General features: G+C 53.8%; 1 protein-coding gene across 2 annotated transcripts in view; it reads right to left on the bottom strand.

The window, feature by feature from the left end:
- The window catches only part of LOC138516346 (uncharacterized), an 888,519-nt gene that overhangs the window by 69,410 nt on the left and 805,363 nt on the right, over positions 1–13,746 (bottom strand). The gene's annotated exons all lie outside the window — the stretch shown is intronic.

Genomic DNA, 13,746 nt, shown 5'->3' with positions numbered 1-13,746 from the left:
GCTAACACGTATTCATGGAATGGAACAGGGCAAACCCACGCACGCCAAAAGACGCGCAAAGCCGGAAACACATTGCCACACGAAAGCAGGCAGAAGCGCCCCAGCGCAGCCTAAAAGTGCACGCAAACAACAAATAAGCAAATACAGCTAGGAAGAATATCCCATTTCTCGCAGCAGTGATCGTGGGGCACCGCAGGAGGAGGAGGATAGCCAGGCCCCACATTTTCTTACCGAGGACCAGCCTTTTTGGGATGCCTGATGACCAGGTCTATGGCAGGTATAGGTTTCCACCTCATATCATCCTAGACCTGGTCAATGAGTGGGAGGATGACCTCACATCACCCACCTTGTGCTCCCAAGCACTGAGCCCCTTGGAAAAGGTGCACAATGTCCTGCATTTTTTGGCCACTGGGTCTTTTCAGCAGACAACTGCCATAGTTGGGGGCGTCTCACAGGCCACGCAGTCACGCTGCCTACACAAGGTGTTGGCAATCATGACTGCACGCCCCTCAGTCCGCAGGCACATATACATGCCCAGAACACCCGCAGAAAGGCAGGCCGTGGTCCAGGACTATTACAAGGTGGCACACTTCCCCAAAGTGATTAGTGCCATTGATTGCACCCATGTGGCCTTACGTCCACCTAGGGCCACTGAGCACATCTATCGCAACCGCAAGCACTGGCATTCCATCAACGTGCAGGTTGTATGTGATGCCATGGGAGTCATCACCTCTGTCTATGCAAACTATCCCAGGTCCACCCATGACAGTTTCGTATTCAGAATGTCAGCCCTACACCGGGACCTGGAAGCTGGGAAGCATGGCAACACATGGCTCATTGGTGAGTACAAATGCCTGTGCACATGCATGCATGTCACACACGCACAAATACACAAACCCAACTAATGACAACCATTATCACCTCCCCAGGGGACAGTGCCTACCCTCTGAGCACCTACATGACGACGCCAATACGGAACCCCACCACACCACCCCAGGTAAGATACAACGCAGCCCATATTGCAACCCGGGGCATAGTGGAGCCCACATTGGGAGTGCTCAAGTCACGTTTCCACTCCCTTGACCGCTCTGGTGGGCAGCTACTATATGCGCCCCCAGTAGTGTGCAGGATCATTGTGGCAGCATGTGTCCTGCACAGCGCGGCAACCCGGCCGGGGGGTACCAGTAGACATGGTGGTGCCCCCACAACCCCAACCACATGCACGGTCGCTGTGCATGGGAGGGGAAGGGCAAGTGGCGAGGCAGCCCGTACCCAGCTTGTGGCTACATTTTTCACCTAAAATCCCTCCCCCCTGCGGAGTGCACACAGGCCTGGAACATTCCAGGTGACAATCGATGATGACAAAGGGACAGTCAACTGTCACAACCTTAACACCCTGAGAAAGTGTCCTTGGAATTGCAGCACTGTGTGCATCCCTAGCCACTTAAACACAATCCTGTGTGACCAAAAGGCACAAATGTAAGCTACAGATTCCACCCCCCCCATGCAAAATATCACATCAAAATGCTGGTATGTCACATAAACCTCCATCTACCCCATGTCACCCACCCCACGCACCATGCCATGGCATTCAATGTGAAAAATACAGTAAAAATATCAACCCACATAACACAATTGTCACAAAGTGCACCGTCACAAATGGAAACAGGCCACAGACAATCCCCTCAGACACGGACTCTGAAGAAAAGAGTGAGCAAAAATATCCAACCTATACTAAAAGTATGTAAATGCATGCCACCAAAGGTGTGAACACCAAAACCTCTAACCTTTGGTGGCATGCATTTCAGGGAATCCCAAAAAAGAAAAGAAAATGCGGGGTTGTCCCCCGCAATACCTGGCTCAAAACACAATACAGTGAGTGGTGTCAGGGGCATGGAAACCCCTGCAGCTGCATAAAAAAACAAAGGGAAAAAAAGAGCATGCAGCGTCAGTTCACGATAACGAAAGTCAATGTGAACTTGTGCAGCAGGGACACAGCAGGTCTCAGAAGGCAAGTAGTGTGTGCATGGGTGGATGTTGGGGTGGGGGGGGAGTTGTGTGTATTGTGGGGGTGTGTTTGCAGGGCTATTCAATGCATGTTATCATGGGAAATGCATGATCCTTCAGTGTTGCGTACATTTCCCATGTGAAGCACTCTGTTGTGGACACATCTGCAATTGAAACATATTGCCTACCCTGTGACACATCATAAGCAAAACCAACACAGGACTATCAATTTACCAGCATAACATATCATGAACACAGGACCCAACAGTGACAATGTCAGACAGTGAGGGAACACCATAGCACAAGTGCCTCAATGTGACATGCCACCGCACTGCCCCCTACCATCATGAGAGTGGCTTCGACAAATAAAGGAGGCATGGGACCGCATACAGCATTAAGTGCATCAACAATGCATACAGTCAAGGCAATACACGAATAAGCAAAATGAAATCATGCAGAGTCAACAATATACTCACCAAAATGCAGTCCAACCATGCACTGGAGAAACCATCATGAATCCCCACTAGGGGTGTATACACAAGTTGGACTTCAGACTGGCCACAGATATGACGGAAGTCCAATGCCTCTGTGTAAATTACTGTCACACGGTGCCATCCCTGCGAGCCCATGGAAAGGGGAAGCAGGAGTGGCATATGTGTCTGGACCCCAAGCCACAAACACTAGACAAGCCTGTATAGGCCCAGCCGGAACACACAGTAGATGCCATTGATGCCACATAGCACCACACTGTAATATAAATGCACAATAGGCAAAAAATAAAAAATGCCCATAGTGGACCCGGGCACCTCAACACCCACATGCGATGATGTTGAGACTAAAAAAAAGAAATCCTCCATGGGCTCATGGTCTTCACGGCTCGAGTGAGAGATAAGTCGTCGTCGTCACCCCTGGTTGTACATCAGGAGGTGCGTGTGGCACAGGTGACTGACCACGCACAGCCCCAGCAAGCCCCTCCACGGCAGCAATCATGCAGGCCTGGTGAGCCTGGTTCTGCAGGAATATGGCACAGAGGTCACCATGCAGCACCTCACATGTAACACTGAGTTCCTCCTGCAAGGACTCACGTGTAACATGGAGCTCTGCCAGCGAGACCTCACGTGACAGACCTCCTCCCGGCTTGCATGGAGTTCAGCCGAGATGGTGTGATCCAGCTGCTCCATCCCCTGTTCTGCCTGTGTCGCCTGGCTCAAAATTAGGGCAGCCATAGTACTTCTGAGGGAGTTGTTATCTTCTGTCAGGGCTTCCCTGTGGGCCTGTCCCTCAGCAGCAATAGCTGAGCTCCGAGCCATCAGTTCAGCTCGGCAGGCCCTGTTGGAGGCCGCCGTGCCCAGCCGAGTGAGCGGCACGTGGACTGCGTTGCCTGCTGCTGGAGCTCCACCTGCCTATCAGGGGGGGAGAATGGAATCACCTACACGTTCCATGCCTTGAGCCAATATCTCAATCGCTCCCCCCTGTTGCCGTTACGCTCACCTGGTCTCTGCGGGGACGTAGGGGCACGGTTGCAGCCCTCCCAGGAAGTGGATCCCCCTTGTCAGGCTTCTTCCCCTGCTCATATGCTGTGGACTGCGACAATTGTTGACACTGCTCCTGCGTGGATACGAGAGATCATGAGAATGTTGCTATGTGACTGCTGTCTCCCTCAAACCCTTCTTCCCAAAATGTGGTGAGCATGAGCCGACCCATATAGTCTCACCTGTTGATTAATGATGATGAGCACTCCGTCCTGCTTCTCACTGCAGGGGCGCTTCTTGATGGACTGAGTTCCTTCACTGGCCCATTGTGCGTGGCAGCCCAGACCAGCTGTGGCTTAACCACTCCTGAAGTTAAGTGTCTTATGGCTTTAAAATATTGTGATGTTGATCCCTGATTGTTGTCTATCTTTTTATGATGTCTTTCCTCCACTTCTCCCAACAGATGAAATCCAGCCCAGCGGTAGTTGCGGTGCATGGAGCAAGGCCAAATGGGAAGAGAAGGGAGTCTGCGATGTTCCGACAAAAGGTGAGTGTTGGTTTAAGGTTAAGCGTGACGATTTGTCAAAGCGCGACCTTAAACGTAATGTCTTAGCGAATTCTAACCTTGTCTTTATCTTTTTCTCTTGCAGGCACCGTCTTCCGATGGATTGCTCTTAGTATCACGATGTCGGCCTGGAGCGCTGCTTTCCGGAGGACTGGAGAAGGATGTTGACCGAAAACAGATTCCAAGGTAAGTGCTGCGGCTGGTAGCTGGAAACAAGGTAAGATGCGCTTAGGCGGCCGTGAGCGTTACGCTGCCATCAGCAGAATAACGCAAAGCAATTGCATTCAGGCTGTGCGGGCTTATATAGCCTAGCCGTGGCCACGCCCATTAGTCTTGGCTCACTGGTCCCACCCTGCCACTCCTAAAGGATGCGGCATGTGCAATCCAACCCTCTCAATAATCCACGCGCCGAACAAATTCGCGTGGAGGCCCCTACAGGGAAAACAAATACCTTGCACCAAAATAAAAGTGTGCCAGTGCACACTTATTCATGGACCTGGCACCAATGGTCCAGCTGGGCCCTCTATGGCGTATTGTTGTTACCCCATGCTCTCAATCCCCTGATGGTGCGGGGTCTGTGGTTCAGGGCTAATGGCCATGACAGTTGCTGAGCAATGGCATACATGGCATTCTCCCACCCAGTGTTCCTCGGTGGCGCACGGCCACTGCGTTGCTGGACACCACACCTGTTGGGCCCAAGGAGACGTGGTCCTTGCTGTGCTGGCACTACCTGTGGCTGCAGGACTGCATTCCTCGGCGATCTGCTGCCCCAGGAACAGGAGCAACTGGTGTGGAGCGTGACCATGCACCCGTAGCCACCACAGGTGGACATTCAAATACAGACTGGCCCCATGAGGGCTCAACCACCACTGCAGGTGTGGCGGACAGAACAGCATTCACTGCAGAATCACCCACAGTCGACGGCACGGATTGATGAGCATCCGGTTCAACATCAGAGTCAAAGAGATCCTCAGAGCCATGCCCAGAGGCAGGCCTGGACAGGATGGCCTGGAGCACCAATGGATGTTCGTGGCCTAACACCCCACGACCATCACTGGTGCATGGTTCTTGACCTGAACACTCCACCCTGTCTGCCATCTCCTCCTCCTCTGCTTCCGGTGCATCATCACCTGTAACAAAAAAAAAACACATGAGCACACATGTCAGCAGCACATGCCACACACAGACAACACAATATTGAGGGCCAACACATGAGGCAGCCATGTCGCACACAACACAAACTCCGGCATGCATTCAGTGGCAATGAAATGGAAGGGGACCCTGAAAGCAGGCATGGATGTGTGTCAAATGCAAAACCCACACATGTGCTGCATGTTGCATATCACCTGCATCACACACAACCTGACCGGCAAAGATCTTAGCCGAAAATGACAGATGTCAACAAAGAGATGGCACATAGCATAGCCATGGCACAATTCCCAAATAGCCAAAGCAATAAGTCAAATAGAACCGTCTATGACACATGTAAAATGCAGGTCAACATGCACTACAAGAAAATAAATATCAAAAAAGTACACTTGTCACAGGATGCAACAACGCAAGTGCATTGAAATAAAGTGAGGGGCAGGCACATGGATACATACATGCCAGGTCACTTTTACATCACACAAGTGAATAGGCATGTTGAAGGGTGTAACATGGCTCAGAAGTGCGTGAGTGCAGTGCAGAACATGTGTACGTCCTCAACTATCAACAGAACCAAAAACGTAGTGATGTCAATCTCGTGACATGACAGCACTGTAAGGGCAAGTGCAGTCATCATGTGCAAAGTGTTGGCACTGGGTTGTAGGGCTGCAGCGAATTCCCCCCCCTCCCAACCACCCACAGCCCCCCCTTGGGGAATGGCAGGAAGGCAGTGCATGGATCTGAATGGCTGACCAGAGTACTGTGAAGTTGCAGACAGTGTTGGCAGGTGTCAATTGCATCATCTCAGTCAACTGAGACTACAGCAGATGAGAGGGGGACAGTAAGCAGGACACATAAGGATCCATCACAAGTACATCTATACATGCAGAAGCCACATCATCTGTAGCCTACAGGCAGGGTGGCTGTAACAGAGGGAGGCCTTTGCACGACACAGACAAGGACTCCCTAAACATGTGCGTGACGAGTAAGTGATCCTGAGTGAGCAAGAAATGGATGATCAAATACCATAAGAAGGATAAAATACCAGAGATGTAGTACAATGAGTAGCCTGCCACGGACCCCTAGGGGCTTGCAGAGAATGCACATGGTCCATGAATGAACACTCATGTCAACTCTGAGCCTGTGCCATCTGCACGGGCCAAGTGAGACACCCTGCATCAAGGACAAAGGAAGTGAAGTACAGCACAGTACAGGTTTGGCAGGGTAGAAGAGGCAAGTGTGCATGTACACAGGAATGGGGAACAGGCCATTGCAGTAGTATAACAGGGAAATCACCAGTAACATGGTAACAGTGAGCTGCAGGGTGGTGGAGAGGCAAGGAAGCATGCCCGTGAGGAGGAGCAGCTTGCAGGGTGACCTCACATAGCCATCAGTCATGTGATGACATAGGCCGAGTGTTGAATGGAACTACACCACGGGCTATATGCCAACATGTCAGTGAGCTTGAACATGGACAGGAGAGACCGCCGAGTGGCTTGCATGTAAGTAGGGTGCATGTGTGCTGATGAGGAATGCCCCCGTGTGCAGCACATGGAAGCACATGACCTGCATGCAGACTGCATCACTACAAGCACGCATCAGTCAAGCATTGCATGTGTCACACATGGCACTCATGAATACATAGCCTGAACTGGCAGTCAATCACAACACATCACACAAGCAACACACTCATGGGCTGGACACACGAGCATCAACACTTACCGGACGTTGCATCATAATCCAGCATCTCTCTCACTCCCTGGATAAGTCCCCGATCGATGAACTCAGCAGCGATTTCCTCGTGCAGAGTGAATTCATCCTCCTCTGGTGGTGAGCAGAGTCAGGGAGTAATTAGAGGCCCGCTTTTGTTTTGCACGTCGGAGGTCAGTCCAACGCTTGTAGCAATCCTGAGCTGTGCGCCTCTCATATCCAATGGCACTGACTCTTTCCGCAATGAACCGCCAGTGGACCGGACTGTGGGCAGGTGTAGTATGGCAACCTGAGCCCACCAGCATATCGCGATCGTGTGCCCTGGGAGGTCGCCCACCTTTGCTGCCCTTCCCTTTTGGTGGCCTCCCAGCCATGGCACAGATGAACTATTGCCAATGGGTGGTGCACACAATTGTCCTGGGCAATTGGGGTGAAGGGGGCAGGGTACGTGATGTTAGACAGCCTTGCAGGAGCACAGAGGTGCGTCTGTGACCCCTGGTGAAAAAAAGACAGGTCACGCAACGCTCAGGCACCCCCAAAAAATGATAATAAACATGCACGAAACCCCGGAAGCCCACATGCGTGGAATAAACCTCCTGCAGTACGCCGTGGTACCCATGGACACAAAAAAAGCATACGCGTGGAACACGCAGGCTACTCTGACCTCGAAAATGGGGTACGTGACACACAGGGGGAACCACAGTGGGAAAAATAAGCGTGCGCGACTCACCGTCTGCCTTGCGTGGAAAAGAAAAACACGCACGCGTGCGCGTAGGCAACTCCCCCGCCAAAACAAGAAGTACGAACTTCAAGCGCTATGAAGGTGTCGTGTCTGAACTCACAAGGAACAAGTTACTTACCTGTAACTGTTATCCTCTGGCATGGATTCACATGCTCATGAATATTCCCCGTCGTCAGACTGGGAATCCTCGGCAAAGAAAAAATCAGTTTGTTTCATTTCTGAACTGTCTTTCTCCTAATAACCAATCACTGGTCTCCGGGTCATACTGCCCCCAGCCAATGACTGCCCTCTACCTAAGCCCCTCCTCTGGTAGCCACTTCAGATTTGGTAGCACATAAAGTGGCAGTAGGACCAAGAGAAAAGCCGCAGAGGGGTAGGAGGGAGGGTTCGCATGTGAATCCATGCCAGACCCATGCAGGAGAAAAACAGTTACAGGTAAGTAACTTGTTCCTTCTCCAGCATGGGGTCTGGCATGGTTTCACATGCTCATGAATACAACAATACATAGCAGTACACACATGCACAACCATGGGAGGTGGCATGGCTCAACATTAAGCATTTACATCAACTCAACATTAAGCATCTCTTACCCCCTGACCAGGCCCACCTTCAGGCGAACAGGCTGCGCAGCACTGCCTGGCTGACTCTGGACTCCTCCCTGGAATCCCGGTCGACGCAGTAGAATCTCGTGAAGGTGTGCATCAACCTCCACGTAGCAGCCCTACAGATGTCCAGCAAGGGCACACCAGACAGGAACGCCGTGGTAGCAGCGATCGCTCTGGTTGAATGGACTCTCGGACAGCCGGGCACCGGTCGGTTTGCCAACTGGTGACAGTGCATGATGCAGCCGGAGAGCCATCTGGAAATGGAAGCCTTCGAGAGGGCCTTCCCTTGGTTCACAGGTCCAAAGTTCACAAACAGCTGTGATGTCTTCCGAAAAATCTTCGTGGAGTCCACGTAGAACTTCAGCGCTCTAGCGAGTGCAAAGTCCTCTCGGCCGGCGACAAAGGCGACGGGAAGAAAACAGGTAACACCAAGGGCTCATTGAGATGGAAGTCCGACGGCACCTTGGGCATGAAGGAGGGGTGCGTCCTCAGCACCACCCTCATCTCATGGAATGTCAGGTAGGGTGGTTTGCAGGAGAGGGCCTGGATCTCTCCCATTCGTCGTGCGGAGGTGATGGCCACAGGAAACACTGTCTTCCACGATAGGAACTTCAACGGTGCTGAATGCAGAGGCTCGAATGGCGGCCCCATGAGCCTGCTCAGCACCACATTGAGCTCCCACACCGGGGCAGGAGCCTTCACAGGCGGGAACGATCGGAACAGTTCCTTCATAAACTCCTTCCCCAGGCGATGAGACCACAGAGATGATCGCCCCAGAGTTCTGGTGTAGCGGGAAATCGCCGCTAGATGTATCTTGATGGAGGCATGAGCTAGCCCCGCCTTGGCCAGCAACAGTAGGTATGGCAGCACTTGAGGGGCCGTAATCCGCAGAGGGTTAATCTTTGGTGCACGGCACACGACAGAACCTCTTCCATTTGTGTCCATAGCACTTAAGAATTGAGGACGCCCTGGCCTTTGCAAGCACCTCCTTGCAGTCTGCCGGGATATCGTACCCTCCAAACTCTAGTGCTGCAGGAGCCAGGCCTGCAAGTTGAGCGACCCCGGGTCGTGGTGGAGGATGGCACCTCTTTCTCTGGCGAGGAGATTCGCGTCCGTTGGCAGTTTGACCGGGGGGGGGGCGCTGACATGTCCAGAAGGTCTGGGATCCAGATCTGCCTCGGCCACGCCGGTGCAATGAGAATCATCTTGCACCGGGACCGTCTGAGTTGGTTGATGACTCGCAGCAGCAACGGCAACGGTGGGAACGCATACAGGAACAGGCCGTCCCAGGGGAATGAGAAGGTATCACCCATGCCTTGTACATCTCCGTACACAAGGCCTGGATCGCCATCAAGATTGCTCCTGAGTTGTCCTGTGTCCCAGGTACCGGCTGCGACGGGCGCGACGGTTGGGGAGTAGAATCCTCTGCCTCCATGGGCTTCTCGTCGGAACCACCGTCACTTTCTTAGTCTGCCTCGTCGGGATCCCTCCCGTGTGGCCAGACCTCCTCTAACTTATTTTTCAGGATCTTCGTGACTCCAGCCAGCTCCTCTTCAGAGGCTGTATCTGTGTCTGATGGCCACCGCCCCCCCTCTTTTTCCACCGGGGGTTTGATGGGGGTCTTATCGATGGGTTGAAAAGACCCTACTGATGAAAACATCATCAGTAGGGTAAAACTAACCTGTCTCACGATGGTCTAAACCCAGCTCACGTTCCGCGGTGGCAGGGAAACTCTGGGCCCCAAGGTCGCTTCCACTGGGGTAGCCTCCACAGGCTTCGCCAGGGCCGCTGCAACTCCCTCGATAGAGGCCTTAGCCGGGTGAATCAGGGCCTTCACGACTTTGGGCACGCTTGAGGCCTTCACCTTGGGGGGAGGGTCACCGCCTCGCTCACCCTCGGCTGTCTGTCGGGATCGACCGGGGCTTCTCCCCAAGCTTACCCGGGTTCTCCGATTTCCTCTTCCCCGAGCCAGAGCATTGGCTCGTGGTTGATGGCGTCGTTGAAAGTGCGCCCTGCCTGGCAACCGAGGAGCTAGACCGATCGGCGCTCCCGGTGCCCACGGACTCACGGTGCTTTGCCTTTTGTTGGGGCCCAGTCGTCGGAGCACCCTCAAAGGTCTTAGAAGACCGCTCAGATGACGACGACTTCTCACCTACCGCTGCGCTCTTCCCTTCCAGCCAGTTGGTGAGGCAGATACGCCGATCCCTCATAGTCCATTCCGACATGTTCTTGCAAAACACACAGTCCTTCTCCACATACGTTTTGTCTTTGTGAAGGCAGTAGAGGCATCTGGAATGCTCATCCTCCTTGAAGACATTCTGCAATCCGCATCCAGGGCAGCCCCTGAACAGCTTGGATCCGGGCGTCGTGTTTCCTTTGTCCTGGGCCTTGTCCACGTGGGGTAGGCCTCAAAGATCTTCCGGAATCCTCCAAGAAGCGAAACTCGACAAGAACTTCGCCCTTGAGGGGCGTAGAAAATTCCGAAATGGTTGCCCGTTGATCGGAAGTAGAAACGGTGGAGCTTGAGGCTCGATTGACCAAAAAAATTAGATTAAACTCTTTGAAAAATTGCAAAACACAGTAAAAGCTCGAGAGCTATAGCATGAGGACTCCAAACACTTGAACGTGCAGTAAAAATCTGAAAATGGCTGCCAGAGGAGGGGCTTAGGTAGAGGGCAGTCATTGGCTGGGGGCAGTATGACCCAGGGACCAGTGATTGGTTATTTGGAGAAAGACCATTCAGAAACGAAACTGAAACTGATTTTTTCTTTACCAAGGATTCCCAGCCTGACAACGGGGAATATTCATGAGCATGTGAATCCATGCCAGACCCCATGCTGGAGAAGTAGTAGAAACACACGCGTCAGTCTCCACGAAAAGCGCATACAGTGAACTACTGTCCCGCGGGGACCTTTATCCCGTGCCGGAGGCAACGGCTATGCGCGTCACGTCACTTACGCACTAAGGGCCTTTCCTCGAATTTCACACTAAACGCGCTGTTTTTCATGTGCGGAGTCACTCTGCATCAAGCTGGCCATGCAACTACAAATGGAGGACCACGCTCCTGCCCAGAAGGCCATTTACCTGCCCCACAATGCCCCGAGCAGCCTCCTATGAGCCATCTGCTGCTGCCAGCCAGCCTGCTGCCAACCTGCCCTGCTATTTGGTGCCTGCACAGAAGACATTGCCAGAGGTCCTCTTGCTGCAACCACCTCTGCTGATACGGAAGACTCTCAACTGCTGTACCATCGCTCCACAGCCCAGCCCAAAGACCCAGTTGCCCACCCACACCTTCCTCGGGGGTTGCCATGTTGGACCAAACACCATCTGGGGCTAGGGGCAACGCCCAGTCAGAGAGGCAGAGGGCTGCCAGCTTCACTGCCAATGAAGTTGGCATCCTGGTGGAGCAAGTCCTGGGGCATTATGATGCCCTCTTCTCGTCATCGCTCCTCAACAAGGAAGGACGGAGGAGGATCTGGTCGGACATCGTGGATGCCATCAACACAGTGGGGGTGGCATCCCGCGACTACCAACGCGTCCTGTAGCGCTGGGAGGACTTAAGGTCCAGGACCCACAGCAAGGGCCCGGCGCCTCGATGCGGCTTGTGGAGAAGTGGGGCGCCGGGGCCAGCTGAGCAACATCCAGATGCGGGTCCTGGAGCGCACACGCCCAGTGCCCCACTACCAGGTCCTCTAGTTGCAGACCCGTCTGGAGTCGAGTGGTAAGTGTCCATGTGTACTTACCTCGGCCTTAGGTCTGGCATGCCCCATGTATGGATGTCTGTGTGCAGGGACGTGACAGTGCTGCATGTGAGTCCAGTCAGCGTGTTCCACATTAATGGTGTGTGTGTTGCAATGCATGATGTGCACCAGCATGTGACGACGCACACATGTTCCATGCCTGTGTCTGTACTCTGCCATGTTTGTGATGTGATACATGGATGCTTAAGTCACCCTCATGGACGTGCACGGTGTACAGGTGCGTGTGTCTGAGTGGTGAGTGTGTGACTGAGAATCACCATGGATGCATGACACATGTCCATCTCAATGCATGATTGACTGATGTGGCAGAGTTGCCAATGAGTGCTTTGTGACAGGAGGTAGACATGGCCAGAAGCATGAATGTCCGGTGGTGTGTGTGCATCTGATGTGCATGTCCCCTGATGCATGTAAGTTTCAGCCCCCCTAATGATGTTCCCACAGTGCCTTGGACATGGATGAAAATGATGCAGGGTCCAATCACCCTCCCACCATCTGTCATCTTCTGGGAGCGAGGGGACTGGTGCCACGTCTGCAGCTGCCGAGGGGATGCCCAAGAGGGCGAGGTCAGAAGTGGGCTCCTCGGCAGCAGAAGGGGCAGGTGAGCCCTCACAGGGGCAATCCAGTGCGGAAGATGGTACAGAGGCATCCAGGTTGGTGGTGGTTGAGGAGGAGGCCGCATCAGACCCGCACATGGGGCCTGGAGGGGGTGATGCCACCGGTGCAGTCCAGGGGCAGGAGGCAGCACAGGTCTCCGTGGAGGGACCTGTGCCTAATCCTGTCTCTCATACTGAGACTGCATCACTGTGCACCAGCACGGATGCCTCGGACCAGGCCCGTCCGCAGGTGGGAGGGGGGAGGTCCATGTCAACTGACATTCCTCTACCTGCGGACGTGGCGATCCGTGACAGGGTTGAGCCCATCCTAGTCGGTATCAGGATGCACACACGCGTCATTCGTGATGATGTGCGTGATTCCTGGCAGGACCACGCACGTCATCACGAACAGGTGTGTGCCATCATGAACTGGCTAGGACAGCTCATTGTCTGGGGTTTCCCCCCCATGTGCCGGGTGCTCTTGCGACCCCCTTCTCCTCTTCACCCACTATGGGCCAGTCGTCCTCCATGCTGTCTTCCGACCCAGATGCCAACAGGGCCCCCTGTGGAACTGCCACATCCACTGCGGCCAGGCTGGTGGAGATCCCATCCCTGCCAGTCGGGAGTCGGAGGTTCAGCAGAGGTGTTCACCCCAGCAACAGGACCCCTGGCAATGGAGGTTGTGCAGGCACCGTCAAGCAGGGCACGTGCACGATGGCCCTGGGGGTTGCCATCTTCCCGGAGGCAGTTGTGGTGGCACAAGCTGATGACTAAATGGCAGCAACAGGCTCGACATAGGAGGTGTCAGGACTCGGGGCCAAGTACACCACAGGGGCAGGCATCGGCCGAAGAGCAGGAGGACCCTGGACAAAGTGTGTCTTCCGTGTGGCAGTGGTTCGGCTGGCAGATAGATGCAGAGCGGCGGCAGGCAGAGAGGGCATGGCGCACCATGGTCAGGGCAGAGAACTCCATGCGGCAGGCAGAGAGGCGGGCGAAGTTCCTCGAAGAGACTCGGAGGGAGTTGGTGGAGAACATGGCAGCATCCCTGCGAACCCTCGGAGATAGAGCACATTCCCGCCTCCGGGCCATAGACTCAGTTAGATGATGCCCTGGCCAAAACTCTTTGTAAGAACGGTGAGCTATAG

Source organism: Ambystoma mexicanum, chromosome 6q (genome assembly GCF_040938575.1).
Source record: "Ambystoma mexicanum isolate Mex_15411 chromosome 6q, UKY_AmexF1_1, whole genome shotgun sequence".
In the NCBI taxonomy this organism is placed as follows: domain Eukaryota; kingdom Metazoa; phylum Chordata; class Amphibia; order Caudata; family Ambystomatidae; genus Ambystoma; species Ambystoma mexicanum.
The sequence above is the reverse complement of the archived record's forward strand: the minus strand, read 5'-3'. Positions and strand labels throughout refer to the sequence as shown.